The 16,595-nt window shown below is 44.5% G+C and overlaps 1 long non-coding RNA gene across 1 annotated transcript; it reads left to right on the top strand.

Annotated features, from left to right (window-relative positions):
• The first annotated feature begins 5,912 nt into the window (after window positions 1-5,912).
• On the top strand, window positions 5,913-15,893 carry LOC127484114 (uncharacterized). The gene is made up of 3 exons (XR_016221728.1): window positions 5,913-6,041; window positions 13,259-13,367; window positions 15,665-15,893. It is a non-coding gene; the product is annotated as an uncharacterized LOC127484114 (long non-coding RNA).
• The last annotated feature ends 702 nt before the right edge of the window (window positions 15,894-16,595 follow it).

The raw sequence follows: 16,595 nt of genomic DNA on the forward strand, positions 1-16,595 counted from the left end.
CCACAAAATATTCACAAAATAAATCAAATAACATCTAATTAGAGAGATATCCTATGTTCATGATATAGTAACTATGTCAATTATCCCCAAATTGAAATACAAGCTTAATGCAATTGCAACTAAATTTATAAGAATCTTAGAGATAGGGGTGAGATTAGTCTATAATGTATATGAAAAGGCAAATACCTAGAATAACTAAAACAACTTTGAAGAAAAAGTGCAATAAATAAATCTGTCAGTTTAGGTGCTGTGGCATAGTACATTAAGTCTCCCTGCAGTACCCGCATCCCATAGGGGCACCAGTTCGAATCCCAGCTGCTCCACTTCTGATCCAGCTCGCTGCTGATGACCTAGGAAAACAGTAGAGGATAGGCCAGGTGCTTGGGTCCCTACACCCACATGGGAGACCCAGAGGAAGCTCCTGGCTTCTGCCTTCTGATCAGCCCAGCTCCACCCATGGTGATCATTTGTGGAGTGAACCAGCAGATGGAGGACCTCTCTGTCTGTAACTCTGCCTCTCAAATAAATCCTTAAAAATAAATAAATACGTAGGAAGAAATAGCTTAAGAGATCTGTGTGATATTTGTAGATGGGTACACAAATAGACGATGAGAAGAGAATAGGGAACTAAAAAACAAAGCAAAGATGTTCAACTTCTTTTGACAATAGTGAAGAGCAAGTCGACAGCAGAAAGGTAGACTTTTTACACTTGATCTCAGCAAAAAGGCCAAGAAGTGATAAAGGTAAGATTTTTAACAAATAGTCCTGGAGGAATAGGCTACCCAGAGGAAAACAATTAAACTCAACCTAAGTCTCACAGCTTGTTTAAAATGGAGCTCAAAATGAATCACAAACTTAAATATAAAATGACAAAATGTCCATAAAACTATAAAGCAGTAAAGAATGAGGTAGGGGCCAGTGCCATGTCTCACTTGGTTAATCCTCTGCCTGCAGCACTGGCATCCTGTATGGGCTCCGGGTTTTAGTCCCGGTTGCTCCTCTTCCAGTCCAGCTCTCTGCTGTGGCCTGGGAGGGCAGTGGAGGATGGCCCAAGTGCTTGGGTGCCTGCACCCTCATGGGAAACCAGGAGGAAGCACCTGGCTCCTGGCTTCGGATCAGTGCAGCGCTGGCCATAGCGGCCATTTGGGGGGTGAACCAAGCAGTGGAAGGAAGACCTTTCTCTCTGTCTCTCTCTCTCACTGTCTATAACTCTACCTATCAAATAAATTTTAAAAAAATTAAAAAAGAATGAGGTAAATACTTTAAGACATGTATTTACAAAGAACACAGATGACAAAGGACTATCTAGAAAATGTAAAAAACTCTCACAACTGAACACTAAAATAAGAATCCAGATAGAAAACATGCATTCCACCTAAGAAGTATGCAGTTGGGAAATAAGCCCAGGATAATATCATTCTCCATGAGGGAAATGCAAATAAAAACCACCTGGGACATCAGTATATACCTATCAAATTGGCTCAAATAAAAATCACTTAAAATATGCAATGTTAGCAAGGATGTGGAGAAACTGGATCAACTCTACCTTGCTAATGAGACTATGAAATGGTACAGCTACATGGGCAACCAGCTTGGTAGTCTCTCAACACTAAATTAATAATAAATTAAATTAAAGTGCCAGAGGTTTTTATCCCTCAAAAATTAATTCCTACATTCATATAAAATACTTCGTATCTATAGCAGCTTAATTTTTAATAGGCAAGAACTGGAATCAACCCTGATGGACCTTAGTGGGTAATACCGGACCATCCATCCCACAGATGTTAATACAAAGGATGGAACTATGGGTACGCACAGTGACCTATAGGAGCTATGGGTACGCAGAGTGACCTATAAGAGCTATGGGAACGCACAGTGACCTATAGGAACTATGGGTATGCATGGTGACCTATAGGAACTATGGGTATGCATGGTGAACTATAGGAACTATGGGTATGCATGGTGACCTATAGGAACTATGGGTATGCACAGTGACCTATAGGAACTATGGGTACACACAGTGACCTATAGGAACTATAAGTATGCACAGTGACTATAGGAGCTATGGATATGCACACTGACCTATAGGAACTATGGGTACGCACAGTGACCTATAGGAACTATGGGTATGCACGGTGACCTATAGGAACTATGGGTACACACAGTGACCTACAGAAACTATGGGTACGCACGGTGACCTATAGGAACTATGGGTATGCACAGTGGCCTATAGGAATCTCCAGAGACCCATGCTGACTGATAAAACCCAGTCCCCGGGGCACCTACTCTGTGTGACTGCACACAAATGACATTCAGGATGTGACTCAGTCATGGAGCTGTGGCACAGACTGCAGCCTGTCAGAGGAAATGGGTGTGGCTCTATGAGGGTGACATGAAGTCTTGTGAGGTCCAAAACATTCTCTCCCTTGGCTGTGCCCTTTGTGGTCTCCTGGCTTTGGAACTGTGCTGTAACTCTGCAAGAGGCTGGTTCTGCAGGAGACTGGATACAGGGTCCAGGGACCCTCTCTGTACTGTGTCTCACCCCATTACATGAATTTATAGATACTGAAAAATAAACAGGAAAGTTTGACTTTAGAATTACTGAGTGAGGGAGAAGAGGCATGCTTCCACACATTAAAAGTGTGAAAACTTTCTAGGGATAGTAAAGGAAAAGTCAGCCCACAAGTTCTGGTAGGACCCCTGCTGTCTTGGAGATTGGTGATCAGGAATTTAGAATGCGGCAATCTGCTCTGTTGTGTGAGCTTTCATTACCTGTGCTGCACTGTCTTGGTATAGAAATGGAGAAAACAGGTGGTGGGGTTTGTCCAGGACAGGGGCATGACAACAAGGTGCAAGAACAATAAGCAACCAAGGACAATTTTTCTCAAATCCCTCTCTGTTCTCTCCATGCTGCTTGGGCTCAGAATCCTGTTTGCATTTCTTATATGGGCTGAGTGTGTGCTCAGGGCCACACGGTCCTTGGACTCTGCCACACTGACTACAGGTCAGTGTGCACTCAGCGACCAGAAACTAGCCTGGGCTCAGTCCTCCCGCCCTGCACTGCTACAGGTGCTGTGGTTAAGGATGAAGATGAAGGGGGTCAGAACAACCCGGGTTGCAATGTGGACTTAAGCAGGGAAAAGAGAATCTCCTAGTCTCTACCATCTGATTTCATGGTGTAGTGAGAACTAAATGATAACACACACACACACACACACACACATGAACACAGAGCCAATCATTATTGAGTCAGCCCCCAGTATCTATTGACCCAAAGGGCTTGAATCTGGCCCCACCCCCACTGCCACACATCCCTCCTGGGTGGCCGTTCCCTGATTCAAGTTTTACAACCAGCATCTGTGTAAAACAAAGGCCTGGTTTATAGTGCCTGTGGATCTCCATGGTTTATGTGGCCTGTACAATGTACTAAAGTGACCACACATAAACACACCATAGGCTCTTGTGAGTTGTTAGGAGCAGGTTCCAGCACTGACACTGGAGCTACCCTGGGCCACAGGTTATGCCCTGCCTTGGCCCTTTCCTAAGAATTCCTTACTAGCCCATGCCCAGGAGGCCACCTGAACATGATCAGTTAGAAAGCTGCCCCCTTTTCTCTCCCAGGGATGACTCTGGGTAAAGGATGCAGTAGTGTCATCTCTAGACACAAGAGAATGCAACAATTCTGATGGACAGAGAAACACAACCTCAATTATAGCCAGGGGTCATCTCATTACTTGGATGGCCAACACTGCCCTCTGGGCTCTTTATACCACTTCTGTTTATCTCACAGTTGCTAGGAGCACCTGTCTGCAACTTTACTTCTCATAAGTAAGTTGCCCCGGGTCTTCTGTTTCTACTAAGACCAACATTTCCAAGAACAACAACCAGAAAAACTGCATAAAACAAAAGCATCTGGTTGCAAGTTATTTGGGAGCTACTGAAAGATTCAGGAATTGAGGGCCACAGTCCTGTGGAGAATGGTGTGAGGTGCTTCCCACTGGCAGTAGCCACTTTGGTCTGCAGCAAGGAGCTGAGAAGCCAGCCAGAGAATGGACCAGAAGCCAAGGGAAGATCATTACCCAGGCAGAGCTTTCCACATAGCACAGAACCAGGGGAACAAAAGGTGGAGTTTGGGACAATGAAAACATCCAGATCTTTTCACTGGTGATGTTTATTTATTTCAGGGAGCTGGGAGAACTCCCATCCATTGGCTTATTCACCAAATGTCCACAGCAGCCAAGGATGAAGCTGGGAACCAGTATCTCCATCCAAGTCTCCCTTGTGAATGGAAAAAAAAAAAATTATTTGAGCCATGATTGCTGCCTCCCTGGGTCTGCCTTGAAAGGAAGCTGAAGCCAGGAGCCAGAGCCAGCAATCAAAACTAGATACCGTGACATGGGATGTGGGCATCTGAGCCACTAGGCGAACTGCCAATTTCCAGCATCTAGACCTTGAGGGACCAAAATCCCGGAGAACAGCAGGTCACAGTAAAACACAAGCAGACCAGATGCCAGTTTTCCTACTACAACATTAGGTTAAAAAGACTAAGAAGTAGAGGGGAAGAAAGAATGGGAAAAAGTGCAGGGTTTGGTCATTTTAGTAAGAGGCCGACTTAGGGTTCTGAGATTCAGCCATCAGGAGGCGTTGGTAAACGTCGCTGATTTTCACTTGGGATCCCTGGAGGTCCACAGCCTAGGAGTGGAGACGAAGCCAGACTCTTCTAAGAAAGGAAATGCAGACTCAAGCCAGGTCCACCCCCGAAAGATTGAGTTATGACCCTCATGCTATTTGCCTGGTCTATGATAGAGTGAATTATCTCTGGGCAATGAGATTATCATTCTGAGCCTTCATACTTTTTTAATACAATGTCCAACTTTCAATAAGATATTACCAGGCATGAAAATAAAATAAACTCGCTGGCATCTAGTCCAGCACACTAAGGAGCTGGTAGATCATCAGTTCATATGCATAACAAGTAAAAAACACTGGACAAACTCAAAAAACAGAAAAACTCTTCCTAACCTGGTCGAAGAAAGAAGCTCACAGGGTAAAACACCCCGACCAAAATTATAAACAAAGCAGCAGGGGCAGAGAATCCCAACCTCCATTAGGGGCTCTGGAGAGGAGCGGGACAGGAAAAGTCTCCTCACTCTTCATGAGCTTACTTCCCAGAGTTCTACTATGTGGGCCATGAACATATTAATAATTTTAAATATTTATTTATTTATTTGAAAGTCGTGGTTAGAGAGGGAGAGACAGAGAGAAAGGTCTTCCACCTGCTGGTTCACTCCCCAGATGGCCAGAATGTCCAGGCCAGGGGCAAGGGCGAAGCCAGGAGCCTCGAACTCCATCCAGGTCTCCCATATGGGTGCAGCGGCCCAAGTACCGGGGCCATCCTCTTCTGCTTTCCCAGGGGCACTAGCAGGGAGCTGGACAGGAAGTGGAGCAGCCGAGACTCCAACCAGAACCCCAAATGTATTAATTTTGATGCAGGCTCTTGTCTACTTCCGAGACAGAAATACAAAACGCAGACCGGTCCCACGCACAAATAGGAACGGAGGTTACGTAGCACTCGGGAAACAAACACACATTCAGGCCCGAGTGTGGCCCGCCCCTCACAGAGAAATACTCAACATGAGCGGGCCAAAGAACTACCCGTGGGCAAGAGAGAAAAAACGAAAATGGTACCTACAGTTGGGGTGTCCGTGCACGCGTCGGAGATACAGAGCAGGAAAGTACCAAGGTGGACGGCTCTGCGCGGGGAAAAGCACGCACAAGCGGTCCTGGCTCCGCGCGTGGAGCGCTCCGCGGAGAAAGAGAGAAAACAGCAGCTTTCATCTGCGCTGCAGGTGCAGCTCCTTCCGGCTGGTGCGCCCTCCGATTGGCTCCAGGAAACCTGTGGGGTGCGAGCACGCTTCCTGGACCCGGATGTTACAGGTGCATTCTGGGAAGGCGGGTGTCATCACACTGACAGTTAAAGACATAACCTTCCACTGCAGGAGAGGAAAGAGTTCCAGGCCCCTAACTGCCGCGTTCTTCAAGTGAGTCTTGGAGGAAACTCCCCGAATGGGTTCTGGCATTGGGAGGGGGAAAGCAACCATTTAAAACCCCACAGAGCATTTTGTTCTTCACAAAGCCTAAGCTTTTGTGGGTTTTTTGTTTTTTTCCTCAGAGCCTAACTAACCTGGGGGAAAGGAAATATCCAGCTCTAGCTCCCCTCTCACCATACATATTTTTTTTAATTATGTACTCGAGAGGCAGAGTTACAGAGAGACAGAGAGAGAGGTCTTCCATCCACTGGTTCACTCACCACATGGCCGCAATGGCCAGAGCTGGGCCAGGCTGAAGCCAGGAGCCAGGAGCTTCTTCTGGGTCTCCCACGTGGATGCAGGGGCCCAAGGACTTGGGCCATCTTCTACTGCTTTCCCAGGCCACAGCAGGGAGCTGGATTGGAAGTGGAGCACATGGAACTCGAACCGTTGCCCATATGGGATGCTGGCAATGCAGGCAGAGGCTCTACCTACTGTGCCACGGTACCACCCCCACTCCCCATATTGTTCCAACTGGGATGGCAGCGTGGGAACTGAGAAGCATCTGTGAAGTCCAAAGTCCAGGAGCATAGGCTCAGGAGGAGATGGAACCTGACCATAGGACTGCAGAGGGTCTCCCTGTCCCCACACCTACAGCCACACTGTTAAACGCATGCTCATCTCATTCCCTTACTGAGTACATTTGGTCAGGTTTGCAACAGAAAAATCACAGGACATACTACCCGATGAAAACACAGTTTGAAGAGACAGGGCAAGCTCTGGAATGAGATTGATGGATGTCAGGGATCTTGGAATTACCAGCCCAGGGACTTGAAACAACCAAGATAAATACACAAAAGTAGACATTGTAGGGGCTGGCATTGTGGCACATTGAGTAAAGCCACCACCTGCAACGCTGGTGTTCCATACTAGAGCACTGGTTTGAGCTCTGGCTGCTCTGCTTCCTTTCTTTTTTGGTTGTGGTCGTGGTTGTTTTAAAAATTATATATTTGAAAAGCAGAATTACACAGAGAGATAGGGAGACAGAGAAAGAGAGTGAATCTTCCATCTGCTCATTCACTTCCCCAAACGGCCACAAAGGCTGGGGTGATCCCAACCAAAACCAGCAGCCAGAAACTCCATGCATGCCTCCCACATAGGTAACAGGGACCCAAGCACTTGGGCCACCATCTACTGCTTTCCTAGATGCATTAGCAGGGAGCTGGATTGGACACAAAGCAGCCAGTACTCAAACTTGTGCTCATATGGGATGTCAGAGTCTCAAGTGGCAGCTTAACCTGCCGTGTCACAATGTGAATCCCTGCTGCTCCACTTTTGATCTAACTTCCTGCCACCCACATGGGAAACCAGATGGAGTCCCTGGCTCCTGGCCTTAGCCTATTCCACCCCTGGGTATTACAGCCATTTGGAGAGTGACCCAGTGGATGAAGACTCTCTCTCTCTCTCTCTCTCTCTCTCTCTCTCTCTCTCTCTCCATCTTGCTTTGTCATTCTACCTTTCAAATACATAAATAAATGCATATTTTTAAAAGTTGATAACATGTATAAATAGGAGAAAGTAAGCAGAGAGATGACAATGTTGACAGTCTTGACAGAAACTGATGGGGACAAGACATAGGGTAGCAGAAATGAAGACTGCTTTTGATGAGATCATGGGTAACCTGGATGTAGCTGAGAAAAAGAGGCTGTGGCAACAGGAACTTCCAAAAGTGGAAAAAAAAAAAAAGACTGAAACAATGGAGCATAATATCCAGGAACTGTCAGACAACCACAAAAGGTGTAACAGATAGGTAATGGGGGGGAAATATACACAAAACAAAAGAGCTGTTTAGTGTTTAGAGCTGTCATGAAGAAGAACCTCCCTGAATTAATGTCAGACACCAAGCCACACAGCCAGGAAGTTCAAAGAATAAAGAAAAGGACAACATTCCCCCCCCCCCCCAATCCAAAAGGCAGGCAACTAGAAGCATCATATTCCAATGCAGAAAATCAAAGATAAAGAACAAATCCTGAAGGAAGCCAGAGAGGAGAATGCAGAGGAGCAGAGATAAACATCGCATCTGACTGCGCTGCCTCAGAAGCCAAGCCATCCAGCCAAAGGGTGAATTATTTAAAGTGTTGAGAGAAAACAAACACCCAACTCAAATACCGTGCGCTACAGAATTACCCTTCAACAGTGAAGGAGAAATAAAACTTTCTCAGACAAAAAACAATTGGGAAATTTGTTGCCAGTAAAACTGCCTTGCATGAAATGTTAAAATAAGTTTTCAGAGAGAGGGAAGATGTTGTCAGACCTCAGACTACACAAACAAAGAAGGATCCTGGGAGAAGGAACAGGCAGAGGTAAAATAAACACTTTTCATTTTTCTTACTTGTAATTGATCTAATGAGTAACAATTGATTCAAAATAATAAGAGCTACAATATTTTCAATGATTATAGCTTTTATAAATGGAAGGAATGACAACAGTGATACAAAGAATGGGAAGGAAGAAATAGGACTACTTTGTTATTATAAGGTATTTGCTCTATTTATGAAGTCTTTTATTTGGAAATGGACTGAATTAGTTGTAAATGTTTAAAACAATTATAGATTAAAAATGTATATGACAGATATAGATCAATGATGATGAAATGGAGAAAGATAGAGAAGCTTTATATTAATAAAAGAAAAAGGGAGAAACTACATTAATCTCAGGTTGTATAGATTTCAGAGCAAGGAAAATTATCAGGGATCAAGAGGGGCACTGGAAAGCAGGTAGACTTGAATTAAGAAATAGCGCTCCTTACTGTGTGTGCACCTAAAAACAAAACATCAAAATACGTGAAATGAAAACTGATAGAACTCCAAGGCATGAGTCCGTTGTTACATTTGGAACTTCAAAATCCCATTATCTATAAGGGCCAGGTCCTGCAGGTAGAAAATCAGGAAAATCAGCTGAACTCAACACCCCCATTAATCAACTGGATGTAGTTCACATGTATAGATTATTGCATCCAACCAAATCAGAACACACACTCTTCTCAAGTCTGGGGGACCATTCACCAACATAGCCCACTTGGGAAGACTTTTAAAAAAGTGGAAATCATACAATATTTGATTGCAGACCAAAATGGAACTGAAGTGTTAGTTGGTACCAAAAGATATCTGGTACATCCCCCAATACTTGAATTTCTTCCTGTATTGCATTATGGTCATAGAACATAATTTTCATGATGATAACTTTTTTAGAATGTACTGTTGCTTCCTTTGTATCCTAGTGCATGATCAATTTTGGGAATGTTAACATTTGTACTTGAAAAGTATATATATTTTCTGATAACCAAGGGTAAAATTCTATAAGTTAGTATGTTTTCCTCCTGAATAAATTATTCACATCTATATATCAAACTTACTTGGAGATTAAACAACTCATTTCTAAATAACATATAGATCAATGAAGAGATCAAAAGAAATATTTAGAAATATGTTTAACTGGGCTGGCGCTGTGGCTCACTAGGCTAATCCTCCGCCTTGTGGCACCAGCACACCAGGTTCTAGTCCCGGTTGGGGCACCAGATTCTGTCCCGGTTGCCCCTCTTCCAGGTCAGCTCTCTGCTGTGGCCAGGGAGTGCAGTGGAGGATGGCCCAAGTGCTTGGGTCCTGCACCCCATGGGAGACCAGGAGAAGTACCTGGCTCCTGCCATCGGATCAGCACGGTGCGCTGGCAGCAGCACGCTGGCCGTGGAGGCCATTGGAGGGTGAACCAATGGCAAAAGGAAGACCTGTCTCTCTCTCTCACTGTCCACTCTGCCTGTCAAAAAAAAAAAAAATATGTTTAACTAAATGGACTGAAAATGCAACTTTTCAGAATTTGCAACATGAATCAAAAGCACTGCTCTGAGAGAAATTGTTAGCATTGAATGACTACTTTAGAAAAAATGTTCATAAGTGAGTCATCAGTGCTTCCACATAAGGAAACAGGAAAAAGAACAACAAATTAAATCCAAAGCAAACAGAGGGAAAGAAATAACAAAAATTAAAGCAGTAATCAATGCATTCAAAAACAGAAGGTCAGGGCTGGTATTGTAGTGAAGCAGCTTTAGCCACCACCTGTGACATTGGCATCCCTATGGGCACCAGTTCAAGTCCTGGATGCTCCACTTCCAATCCAACTCTCTGCTGACACACCTGGGAAAAGCCCAAGATCTCTGGCCTCTGCACCCATGTGGGAGACCTGGATGAAGTTCCAGGCTCTATTTTGGCCTGACCCAGCCCTGGCCGTTGTGCCCATTTGGGAAGTGAACCAACTGATATAAGATATCTCTCTCTCTTTTTCCTCTTTCTGTAACTCTACCTTTCAAATAAATAATTTTTTTAAATAGCCAGGAATTCGTAAAGAATATCGGTGAAACAACAAATTTGTTCTTTGAAAGATGAATAAAATCAATAAGCCTCTATTAAGCTAACTAAGAAAAAAAGGAAGAAGGTAGAAATGACTAATATCAGAAATGAAAGAAGGTATACAACTAAAGATTTTATAGACATGGAAAACAAAATCAAAAGATACTATGAACAACTTTATGTAAACAAATTTGATAACCCTAGATGAAATAGATCAGATTCTTGGAAGACACAAATTTCAAGACTCACACAAGAAAAAGTAGACCTACATCTACTAAAGAATTTAAATTGAGGCTGGCATTTTGGCACAGTGGGTAAAGCCACCACCTGTGATGCCAGCATCCCATGTGGTCACCAGTTTGACTCCCAGCAGCTCCATTTCCAGCCCAGCTCCCTGCTAATATGCCTGGAAAAGCAATGTAAAATGGCCCCAAGTGATTGGGCCTCTGTACCCACTTGGGACCCCCAGAAGAAGCTCCAGGCTCCTGGCTTTGGATTGGCCCAGCTATAGCTATTGCAGACATTTGGGGAGTGAACAAGCTGATGGAAGATCTCTCTCTCTCTCTGTCTCTCCCACTCTTTGTAAGCTCTGCCTTTCAAAAATATAAGTAAATCTTTTGAAAATGGAATTTGAGTCAATAATCAATAAGCAGTCAATAGAAACAGATGTATCCCTCCCAAATATGTATAGGAAAATTACCCCAATACCTACAAGATCTTCCAGAAAACAGAAGCAAAGAAAATGCTCCCTTATTTATTCTAGTATGCCAGCATTATTCTGATACCAAAAACCAAAGTCATTATAAGAAAATAAAACTGCAGACCAGTATTTCTCATGAACATAGATCCAAAAATCTTCAACAAAATATTAAGAATTTTAAAAAAGAGATTGATTTATTTGAAAGAGTTACAGAGAGAGGAGAGGGAGGGAGGGAGAGAGAACAGAAAAGAAAGAGGAGAGGAGAAGAAGGGAGAGATGAGGAGGGCAGAGGAGGAGAGGAGAGGAGGGGAGGGGAGAAGATCTACCTATGTCCATCAGTTCACTCTCCAAATGACTGCAATGGCTAGAGCTCAGCCAGGCTATTGCGGGCATTTGGGAGTGTGAACAAGAAGATGGGCTCTCTCTCTCTCTCTCTCTCTCTCTGTCTCATTCTGTCACTTTGCCTTTTAGATAAGCAAAAATAAATAAAATTTTAAAAATTTAACAATAAGGGTTGGGGTACTTCCAGTAATGCCAGCATCCCATATGAGGAACAGTTTGAGTCATGATTGCTCTGCTTCTAATCTGGCTCCCTGCTCATGCACCTGAGAAGCCAGCTGAAGGTGGTCCAAGTTCTTGGGCCCCTGCCACCATGTGGGCAACCCAGATGAAGTTCCATGCCCTTGGCTTTCTTCTGGCCCAGCCCTGACTGTTGCAGATATTTTGGGATTGAACCAACAAATGGATGATCCTTCTCTTCTCTTCTCTTCTCTTCTCTTCTCTTCTCTTCTCTTCTCTTCTCTTCTCTTCTCTTCTCTCTCTCTCTCTCTCTACCTTTCAAATAAATAAAATATGTCTTTACAAAATTTATAAAATAAAAATTCAACAATAAGAAATGAACAACCCAATTAATATGGGGCAGAATACCTGAAGACACCTCACCAAAGAAGATATAGGAGTGGCAGGCAAATAAGCATATGAAATGTCATTTTCTTCATCATACCTCATTAAAGAATTACAAACTAAAAAAGCATGATGGAACTGATGTTGAGGGGCAAGAGATCAAGCCACAGCTCATGATGCTGCATCCCACATCAGAGAATCAGCTCCAGTCCAGGTTGCTCCACTTCTGATCAAACTTCCCGATAAAGTGCCTGGAAAACAGCAAAAAAAAAAAAAAATGGTCCAAGGGCTTGGGCGCTGCCATCTATGTGGGCCATCAGGATGGAGTTCCTGGCTCCTGGCTACAGCCTGACCTGGCCCTGGCTGTTACAGACATTTGGAGGGTGAACCAGCAGATGGAAGATACCTCCCCACTCCCCCACCCCATCACTCTGCCTTCCAAAGAAAGAAATCTTTGAAAAATAACAATAGCAGTATTGCATACCTCTTAGAATGACCAAAATACAAAGGCAGCAACAGCACCAAATATGGAGAAATAGGAACTTGGATCTGTTGACCACAGCCACAGCCACTTTGGAAGACAATCTGACACTCTGACCATTTCTGACAAAACAAACACAGCCATACAATCCAGTAATTGTGCTCCTTGGTATTTACCCAAATGAGGGAGAAATTCACACAAATAAGTCTGCACATGGATGTTCCAAGCAGCTTTATTCATAATTTTTGGAACTTGCAAGCATCAAGATGTTCTTCAGTGGGTGAAAGGATTAATGAGCTGTAGCACCTCCAGACAATGAGACATTATTCAGTGCTACAAAGAAATGAGCTATCAAGCCACAGGCAGATAAGGGAGAATCTTACACGCATATCGCTAAGTGGAGGAGGCTAGTCCTAAAGTGTTGTGACCTTTATGGCATTCTGAAAAAGGCAGAACTATGGAGACCAAAAAGAGAAGTGGTTTCCATGGGTTGGGAGTACCAGGAGGATATGAGGCTATGCAGCAACTCCTTATGATTCCCTAATGGGGGGGGAAGGGACATAGACCTTGCTGTGCTTTGAATGTGTCCCCTCCAGCATTTCAGATGTTGAGATTCAATGGCCAACGTGATGTAACTAAGACAGCCTTTAAGAGGTGACCAGATCATGAAACTCCCTACAGCTAGGAGTGGATTTAAGCCCATTTCAAAGAGGGTTTATGCAGCGTTTCGCTCTCTTGCCAGTCTGTCCTCTGCCGTGTGAAGATATATGGTCACTCTCCTCTGGAGGATGCGTCAGCAAGATGGCATCTTGGAAAGACAGCATGGCAGGGCCAGCACTATGGCATAGCAGGTAAACCCACCACCTGCAATGGCAGCATCCCTGATAGGTGCTGGTTCATGTCCCTGCTGCTCCCATGTGGGAGACCCAGATGAAGCTCCTGGCTCCTGGCTTTGGTCTGGCTCAGTCCTGGCTGTTGCAGCCGTCTGGGGAGTGAACCAGCAGATGGAAGATCTCTCTCTCTCTCTCTCTCTCTCTCTCTCTCTCCTTTCTATCTCTCTGATTTGCAAATTAAAAAAAATCATTAAAAAAAAGGAAAGAGTATGGCTCTCAGCAGACAACAGAGCATTCTAATGCAATAAATTTCTGTTCAGTTATTTTTGAATAGCAGTACAAACTAAGGCACATGTCATTATACACATTATACATTTGTGAAATCACAGCAGGTCCAACACCAAGAGTGAAAGCTTTCTTTTTTTTTTTTAGATTTATTTATTTATTTGAAAGTCAGAGTTACACAGAAAAAGAGAGGCAGAGAGAGAGAGAGGAGAGGTATGTCTTCCATCTGCTGGTTTACTTCCCAATTGGCTGCAATGGCCCGAGCTGTGCTAATCCAAAGCCAGGTGCCAAGAGTTTCTTCTGGGTCTCCCACACAGGTGCAGGGGCCCAAGGACATGGGCCATCTTCTGCTGTTTTCCCAGGCCACAGCAGGGAGCTGGATCAGAAGTGGAGCAGCTGGGACTCGAACTAGCGCCCATATGGGATGCCAGCACTGCAAGCGGTGGCGGCTTTACCAATACGCCCCAGCGCCAGCCCCACAAGAGTGAAACCTTATGTGAGGAGGCATCACTGTGTGCTCGTCAACTCTCACCATGTACTACCCCATGCTGAATGCTGACACCTGCAGAGGCTACGCATACATGGGACAGTGGACAGATGGACATTCTCTGTCATTTTGTTGTGAATCTCAAAGTGCTCTCAAATGTTGTTCATAGTTTGGCAAGGATGAATATTATGAAATGTGGACATTAAAATAATATAAAACAAAATAGAAACATAACCGATATGAAAATGGTCCTGTGGGTGATTTGAGCATTGGACAAAGAAAAAAACAAAGATATGATCAGTGTGTAAAAGGAAAATACATTGAATCAAGTAGATTTTTTAAAAATGAAAAATATGATGGAGATCCTAAGGGATCTAAAGACCCACAGTTTTTTTTTTTTTAAAGATTTATTTATTTATTTGAAAGAGTTACAGAGAGAGGCAGAGAGAGAGAGATAGAGAGGTCTTCCATCTGCTGGTTCACTCCCCAATTGGGCGTAACAGCCAGTGCTGTGCCAATCCAAAGCCAGGAGCCAGGAGCTTCTTCCAGGTCTCCCAGGAGGGTGTAGGGGCCCAAGGATATGGGTCTGCTGTCCCAGGCCATAGCAGACAGCTGGATTGGAAGTGGAACTGCAGGGTCTCCAACCTGCGCCCATATTGGATGCCAGCACTTCAGGCCAGGATGTTAACATGCTGTGCCACAGCGCCAGCCCCAAGACCACAGTTTTTTAAAAAAATTCTAAATACACATAGATACATAAAAGGGAATGAAAGGGAGAGTGGCTAAAATTTTACCAAATCTGACAAAGGACAACAACTCATGGATTCAGCAATTCTAAAAACCCAAGCATGAGAAATTCAAACAAGCCTACAACTAAAGGTGCTGTAGTAGAACTTCTGAAAACCAAAGACCAAAGGAAACCAAAAATCAGCCAGAGGGCAGGAAAGCATGTATCATTCAAAGGCAAAACACTAGAGTTAAGAAGTAACTTCAGCAGGAGAGCTGGAGGCCAGAAAAAAAGGAGAAAGCGCTGGCCTAGAATGCTTTGTCCCTTAGAGAGGGAAAAACAGTGTGCAGACAGGAGGGACTTGAAAAAGCTTCTGAGGAAATTGAATTAAAACAGAAGTTTAGGGGCCTGCACCTTGGCTCACTTGGTTAATCCTCGGCCTGTGGCGCCAGCATTCCATTTGGGCACCGGGTTCTAGTCCCGGTTGCTCCTCTTCCAGTCTAGCTCTCTGCTGTGGCCCGGGATGGCAGTAAAGGATGGCCCAAGTGCTTGGGCCCTGTATCTGCATGGGAGACCAGGAGGAAGCACCTGGCTCCTGGCTTCAGATGGGTGCAGCGTGCCGGCCATAGCGGCCATTTGGGGGTGAACCAATGGAAGGAAGACTTTTCTCTCTGTCTCTCTCCCTCTCACTAACTCTGCTTGTCAAGTAAAAAAAAGAAAAAAAAAAGAAGTCAGAAGTTTATAGGGGCTGGCACAGTAGGTTAATCTTCTGCCTGTGGTGCTGGCATCCCATATAGAATGTTGTTTGTGTTTCAGCTGGATCCAGCTCCCTGCTGTTGGCCTGGAAAAGCAGTGGAAGTGTTTGGGTCCTTGCACCCATGTGGGAGACCCAGAAGAAGCTCCTGGCTCCTGGTTTTGGATCAGCCCAGCTCTGGCCATTGCAGCCATTTGGGGAGTGACCTGGCAGATGGAAGACCTTTGTCTCTGTCTCTCCTTCTCTCTGTCTGTGACTCTACCTCTCAAATAAATAAATCTTTAAAGAAAAGAGAGATAAGTTATTTGGATGCAAAAGTTTTTTATGTATGGCTTCTTTGCAATCCATGTTTCTTCATGGTACGGTTTTCCATGACGGTTTTGAAGACCCTCATATGTGTTTGGTCTTCCTCCAAAAAGTCAGGGTGATGTTTATCACTGGGAGAACAAATGTGAAAGGAAGTCCTAACAGGATTCTTCTGGTAGGAAAAAGAATTCCCAGAAAGAAAGAGAGAGGAAAAAATAGAGACACAGAAAAAATAAATATAAGGATAAGCACAAATGATTACTGACTGCAGATAACCACAGCAATGGTTAGGCAGGAAGTTGGAAATTAGCTGTGTGTTTGAGAAGGGCCTAAGGAAACTGACATCTACAGCAGCCCAGCATCTGCACCTGCATCTGCATTTCGAAGTCACCCTGGGAACCTTCCAGGTGCAGGCCAGCACTTAGCACTTCAAAGTCCTGCCCAGATCCTGATGACCATCCAGGGGGTCCAGCCCCTTCCACCTGGCCTAATAAATATCTTTCCTCTAAGGTGGGCACCCTAGAGAGAAGCCCCTTGACCCATGCCAGCCAGGCTTCCTCTGTCTGACAACCTCAGCAGAAAACTTGGAAAGGAATTTATCTTATTTTCACCCTTTGTTCTGGAGGAGAAGAAGGGGGCTGGGGAGAAAAGGCAGGAAGGCAAGACCTATCCCCTTAAAGATCCCAG

The sequence above is a fragment of the Oryctolagus cuniculus genome, chromosome 15 (assembly GCF_051225735.1).
Source record: "Oryctolagus cuniculus isolate XC-2025 breed Fujian yellow rabbit chromosome 15, ASM5122573v1, whole genome shotgun sequence".
NCBI classification, from domain to species: domain Eukaryota; kingdom Metazoa; phylum Chordata; class Mammalia; order Lagomorpha; family Leporidae; genus Oryctolagus; species Oryctolagus cuniculus.